Raw genomic sequence first — 7454 nt, forward strand, 5'->3', positions numbered from 1 at the left:
GGTGGTGGTAGTGTGATGGTCTGGGGCTGCTTTGCTGCTTCAGGACCTGGACGACTTGTCATAATTGATGGAACCATGACTTCTGCGCTCTACCAGAAAATTCTGAAGGAGAATGTCCTGCCATCAGTTCGTGACCTTAAGTATCTATCTAATCTAATCTAATCTAATCTTAAACTCAAGCACACTTGGGTTATGCAGCAGGACAATGATCTATAGCACACCAGCAAGTCCACCTCTGGATGGCTCAAAAAAAACAAAACAAAATGAAGGTTTTGGAGTGGCCTAGTCAAAATCCAGACTTAAAGATTCAAGATTCAAGAAACTTTATTTATCCCGAGGGAAATTGCTGTGCACCAGTTGCAATACAGAGGTGGAAAAGCAATACAGTGTGAAGAGAGAGTAGGAATAAAACTATTATAAGGAATATATAGGAATAAAGCTAATAAATCTAATTGAGATGCTGTGGCATGACCTTAAACAGGCCGTTCATGCTCAAAAACCCTCGTGTGGCTGAATTAAAACAATTCTGCAAAGATGAGTGGGCCAGAATTCCTCCACAGCGATGTGAAAGACTCAGTTATCGCAAATGCTTTTTTGCAGTTTAGTTTGCGAACAAGCCAGCTCTAAGAGCCAATTCTTTGTAGCAAACTCCAACATAAGACATCAAGATGGCTGCTAATCATGTCAATAGTTCAGAACACTCTGCTTACTGTTTATAGCAGTTATGACTTATTTGTTCCACATCATGTCAGTCATACAGATAGTACTGTTCAGTGTTTATCTGTGGACATGTTGCTGCACTGTTTGTATGGGCAAAATACCATGTATAGCATTATTATTAACTGGTATTGCTAATAGTAGTTAGCAGTGACAATGGCTAGTCCGGAAATAGGTTTGAAACCATTCACTTTCATAGATTAACGTCTCATTTTTCTCAAACAGTAAAATTTGATGTCATTCCCACTTCCAAGTTTCGATCTCCATTGTAAATGGAACGCACCATCAGAATCCATGCAGGCAGAGGCGGGACTTTATTTTGATTGGCACACCATGAGGCCAATCATAATGTTAAGACTTTGGCCCATTTATTTGATTTGTTAGCGGTTTGATTAAAATGTTAAACAATAGTAACACATTTTTTTGTAATGAAAAAAAAAAGCATAATAAAGCTTTTATGAAACACTGAATAAAAAAATGCTTATGAACACACAAACCATTCATAATTGCTAAATTAGGCTAAAGTAGAAGGCTCAGAGTGATACTAAATGAAGAGCCATCTGGGAGCCATAAGAGTCAGCTCTTCTAAGGGAGCTGAGCCAAAAGAAATGAATCTTTGCAAAGAGCCAGACCTCCCATTTCTAAATGGAGTTGTTGCTGCCACAGGTGGCACAACTAGTTATTAGGTTTAGAGGGCAATTACTCTTTCACATAGGGCCAGGTTGGTTTGGATAACTTTTTTCTCTTAATAAATGAAATCATCATTTAAAAACTGCATTTTTGCATTTACTCAGGTTATCTTTGTCTGACATAAAAATTTTAAAAGTGTGACAAAAAAGCAATATATATATATATATATATATATATATATATATATATATGTGTGTGTGTGTGTGTGTGTGTGTGTGTTTTGGCCCAAAATTGCTCCATAGTGGCTCTAGTATTGCCCATTTTTGTTTCCAAAGGAGCTTAGCAAGGTACACTAGTAGTTTTAGAACACCCCAATTTTACCATTTTTTACTTGAAATTTATGCAGTTTAATGTCTCATTGTATTCTGAAATGAAAGCATAAAACAAATAAACAATTGAAGTTAAAGAAATCATGGAATCAAAATGGCGCTGCAGAATGCTGTGGTAGCAGTTGTGATTCATGGTGGCACCGACACTGGATCCAACAAAACAGCCCAAGACCATCACGCTTCCTCTTTCATGTTTGACAGTTGATGTCACACCCTGAGGAACCATCCTTTCGAACATTTCAAATTTTGATTCATCATTCCATAGCACATTCTTCCAGTCTTCAGTAGTGCATTGGCGTTGTTTCATGGCCCAGGCAAGCCTCTTTTTCTTATTCTGATGCCTTAGCAATGGCTTTATTGCTGCAACTTGACCTGTCAAACCTGCAACTCGAAATCTTCTCTTCACAGCTGAAACTGAGACTTGCTTACTATGATCACTATTAAGCTGTGTTTGAAGCTGTTGTCCTTTGAGCCACCTATCACGCGAGCTGTTGACTCTCAGAAACTTGTCTTCTCATTCTGTTGTGGCTTTGGGTCTGCCAGACCTCTTCCTGTCAGAGTTTCCCCCAGTTTCTGAGTGCTTTTTGATGGTGAAGGAAACTGTACACACTGACACCTTGACTTTCTTCACAGTTTTCTGTAGGAATGACCTACATTTCTAGGTGTTATAATGGTCTGTCTCTCTTACATTGTTCATTGCCTTTTTCTTGCCATTTTTTATAGCAACACACAATACTTTCTGCAGTACAATACTGTTCAAATAATGTTCACAAGGGTATGGTACCACAGTGTGTTCCAACAATATTAATTTTTTGCAGACAGAGGGAGTTGTAAGTAAAGAAATGCCAAGAAATTTTTAATGAGAGTCCTTAACCTGTTACGTTGTAGATCAAAGTCTTTAACTACGGATGCACCGATACCGATACCAGTATTGGGTATCGGGTCCGATACCCTGTTCCTGTACTCGTACTCGTAAAAGTGTTCCGATACCACAGCCCAATACCACTTTACGGCAGCGTGGCATTCACTCGGGCAGTCAGGTGCTAAGTGAGAGCACAGTGGAGCAATGTTGGCGGTGTGGAGGTATTTCAAAGTGGATGATGGTGACTAAAGTAAAGCAGACTGCATGAGTGACACTGGACTCCCGAGCCTGCCGTGTGTCATACACACCCTCCAGCTAGCTGGCTGTTAATGAGGGGCTTTTAGCACAGAGGAGCGTGGCTGATGCTGTGGCAGGAAAATAGTTGGACATTTTAAACATTCCACCTTAGCCTACTCCTGCCTTGAAGATATTCTGATGCAATTGAATGCTAAAATGTCAATAACAGTACTTTAGCACTATTTGAGTAAAGTGTGTGGCAGTGCCATATATAATGGAATGTTCAAATGTCAGTCACAACAATTTCTTACAGCCAGAGAATGAAACAATATCTGATGAAAATAAAACATGTTTTCAAGTAAATGTACGAAGTGTAGTGGCATTAATAAGTACTCGTATCGGTACTCAGTACTCAGATCCAAGTATCGGTATCGTATCGGTTTGAAAAAAAGTGGTATTGGAGCATCGCTATCTTTAACCATCCCAAAAGCTTTCCTCTCATATTTGTTTTGATCACAGTTTTACCTGGAGATGCCCTCTTATTTCTCTGTCTTTGAAAAGGAATAAAAGTTATTTAATGAGCTTCTAACTATTCTGAAAAAGGTAACATCTTTAATATTTACTACAGTGGGATGTTCTTTGGTGTCTAGTTTCCACAGCTGATAAGGCTTTTAAGGAAGGCATTGTACATCAGCTGAGACCTCTACATGGTATTATAATAGTGAGAGAAGAACATAGCATAACACGGGTTCCATATCTTTTGTTGACCTTCAATTTAGTTAATTTAAATGGTCGGGGAGCAGACACAGTCTCTATGGGGTAACTGGGGGGTGACTGCTCTAAAGGAGGCTCAGAGAAGCGTGTAAGACTGCAGCTCTGTCTCCTGGCCTGAACTCTAGATTGTCAGGGCTTTGGCTTCCTAATAAACTCTGTCAGATTTCTAGATACGAGAGATGCTCCATCAAAAGTGGGATGAATGCCGTCTCTCCTAACCAGACCAGGTCTCCCCCAGAAACTCTTTCAATGATCTACAAAGCTCACATCATTTTTTGGACACCACCTCGACAGCCAGCTGTTGTGTGAAGACATGCGGCTATACGTGTTCACACACCCATGTACGCACCGAATCAATATTAACTTTTGTGTCTGACTAGTGTAGTCGGGTGTCATTAGCACCGACGTGAATAACAATTTTATTATATCTATGCTTATCCTTAGTCAGCAGCTTTAAATACGATTCAATGTCGCCTGCTCTGGCCCCGCAAAGACATTTCACTAGAGTCGCTATCTTCATGTTGGCTTACCTCACCGTACGTGAGCTTGGCATCTATGAATCGATGGTGAGATGTTGGAGACGGCAGCGTTAATGTGTAAATATCTCATGTTACAACGTAGACACCTGCGGCTTATAGACAAGTGCAGCCTATGTATGTATGTATGTATGTATATATATATATATATATCTCAGTTGTTACTGACATAATAAAGTCTTCAAAGTCATAATGCCATATCAAAGTTTATAGTTTTATATACTTTACAATTTTACATTTTTTTTAAAAGTCAATAAATGTGTTTATTTGAATGGCCCATTAATCTTGTTTTACATATTTCAAATCCAAAGTTTCCAATTTGTCTCTTGTCCTTCATGTCTCTATGTGAGTGTGTGTGTGTGTCAGTTCTTATAGCACTCCAATTCCTGACTGAAACAACATTATGATAAGAAAACAACAAAAACCTGAAGGGTTTATGAAGGACTGAGTGTTGAATTAACATGGGTCCTGTGCCAAGATTCCTTCCAGACAGGCATCACCCATATGTGATTTATACCTGGCAGTATCATCCATCACTAGCATAAACCATGACATCAAATTGCTCTTCCTCAGCAAATGCAAATAACTACTTAAAGCATAGTAGACTCCTGTCATGTTTGATGTTATTTTTGTTACATTCGTTCGTCTTTTGGAAAGACCTTGCAATCAGTGGAGGGATGAAACACCACATGGAGCTTTTCTTAAACTTGTGTCACTGATTAGTACACTGCAGGTAATAAACTGCACTCAAATTAGTTGACTTTACACATGAATGGCGTGGAAACCCGTTGCCTTAAACCGTTTTTACAAAAGGTGAAACAGGTGAGTTTCTACAAAAAAAGGTGGCGGTGTCGCCTTAATCTATAAGTCTTTCTTTGGTCTAACCTCAGCTGTAAATGTCACTTCTAACTCTTTTGAGGCTGTAGTATTGAAACCTTCACCAGTAGCTTCAGATCTCCATCACCAGGGAAATAGATTGCGACCACACCACCTTGTGGTACTTTACAGACCACCTGGAATTTTTTTTATCATGTCTTGTCACATATAGTGATGACATTCTAATTATGGGTGACTTTAACATTCACCTAAATAAGGCCTCTGACCCTCTAAATAAAGCCTTTCTGGCACTTATTGATACTTTTGGGTTCACACAGTCTGTACGTGAACCTACTCACTGTGGTGGTAACACTCTAGACCTGATTCTCTCCTGTGGGATAGAGGTGTCTAATCTGACTATCTCTCCTGTCACATCTGTTATCTCTGACCTTTTTCTTATCAAATCCGATGCAACTTTAGCCTGTCCCCCTAAAATTGTTTAAAATGTATTTTTCACCAGACACATGGGTCCCACAACTTTAACTGCTCTTGGTGAGCAACTACCAGAGGTCCTGGCCCCTTTTACTGCAGCAATAGGTTCTGTTGAAAACTGTACCAGGGATTTAAATACAAAATTGTCTGGTCTCCTCGATTCAGTTGCACCTCTCACCACTAAAATTAGACAGTCAAAGAGGTTTACGCCATGGTTCACAGATGACACACATGCTCTGAAGCAGGCCTGCCGGAAATTAGAGCGCAAATGGCGTAAATCAAAATCAGAAGCTCTGTATGTCCAGTGGCACCAGGGTGTTCTAAAATATAAGCGTGCACTGTCTACCGCCAGAGCAGCATATTTTTTTCAAATTTAATCAGTAGCAATAAACATAATCCTAGATTTCTTTTTGACACTGTAGCTAAACTCACTGAAAAGCAGCCGCCTCCTAGCTGCTCACCCTTTACTGCTCATGAGTTTCAGAATTTTTTCTGCAGTAAAATTCATGAGATTAGATTAAAAATCAGTTCATTTTCTCCGGCATCTGATGCAGAACCAGCTGAGCATCACACTGAGAGTTTCTGCTCTGATGAACTTTGACACTGTACGTCTTGATTCATTATCTAAGCTGGTACTAGCCTCTAAACCCACCACTTGCTTTCTTGACCCTTTACCAGGTAAACTCTCCAAAGATCTCTGGCCAGTCTTGGGCCCTGCAGTGCTGAATATTGTGAATCTATCGTTGATGACTGGCACTGTTCCTTCTAGCTTCAAAACAGCTGTGGTTAAACCTTTACTTAAGAAACCACACTTTGATCCTGGGTCTTTGAGCAACTATTGGCCTGTTTCAAAACCTCCATTTTTCTCTAAAATATTAGAAAAAGTGGTGTCTCAGCAGCTTTTAGCTCACTTAGTTGATAATAATCTTTTCGAACCTTATCAGTTTGCCTTTAGGGCCTTTCACTCTACTGAAACAGCACTTGCTAAAGTAGTAAATGATCTTCTACTCTCTCTGGATTCAGATTCCACCTCTCTGCTCCTCTTACTTGATCTTAGTGCAGCCTTTGATACTGTAGACCACTGTATACTCATGGACCGACTGGAAAATAGATTTGGAATTTCTGGCCTGGCCCTCAGCTGGCTAAAATCTTATTTATCTGACAGAACTCAGTGTGTCTCTTGTAATAACACTATATCAGCCCTTTCTGATGTGAAATATGGAGTACCCCAGGGTTCTGTTCTTGGCCCCCTTCTTTTCTCTCTTTATATTATATTATAATTATATTAATTTTTTGGAGTCATGGAATTAATTTTCACTGTTATGCTGATGATACCCAGCTATATGTGCCTATAAAGGCTGACAATGCCTCTCAAATTAGGGAACTAGAGATCTGCTTGCCTTCTGTGAAAAGCTGGATGTCTCAAAACTTCCTGCTTCTCAATTTAGACAAAACTGAGATGCTGGTTATTGGCCCGGCGCGATATAGACACCAGTTTGATCAAGTAACTATATCCCTTGACAACTGTGTGATTTCTCAAAGTACAACAGCCAAAAATTTGGGTGTCACGCTTGAACCTGCTCTTTCCTTTGATCAGCACATTAAAGACATTACAAAGACCACCTTTTTTCACCTACGCAATATAGCTAGGATTTGGTCTTTTCTTTCCATGGCAGATGCTGAAATTCTAGTTCATGCCTTTGTTTCCTCTAGACTGGATTATTGTAATGTTTTGCTTTCAGGACTACCGCGTGCTAGCACTAAAAGTCTCAAATGGTTCAGAATGCTGCAGCTAGAATGCTAACCAAATCGAGAAGGTTTGACCACATTACGCCAATTTTAGCCTACCTGTTGTGAATTCCCTGCTGTGAGGAGTACACGTCACCGCAAGCTGCTTTATGCAGACTGATGGACTGCGCATGCGCAGTGTGTTTGATAAACTTTCTGTGTAACTAGTTGAGTTAATCTTCCACCGATCATCAGTGCTCTTCTTTATTCCTT

This window comes from Lates calcarifer, linkage group LG10 (assembly GCF_001640805.2).
Source record: "Lates calcarifer isolate ASB-BC8 linkage group LG10, TLL_Latcal_v3, whole genome shotgun sequence".
Taxonomy (NCBI): domain Eukaryota; kingdom Metazoa; phylum Chordata; class Actinopteri; family Centropomidae; genus Lates; species Lates calcarifer.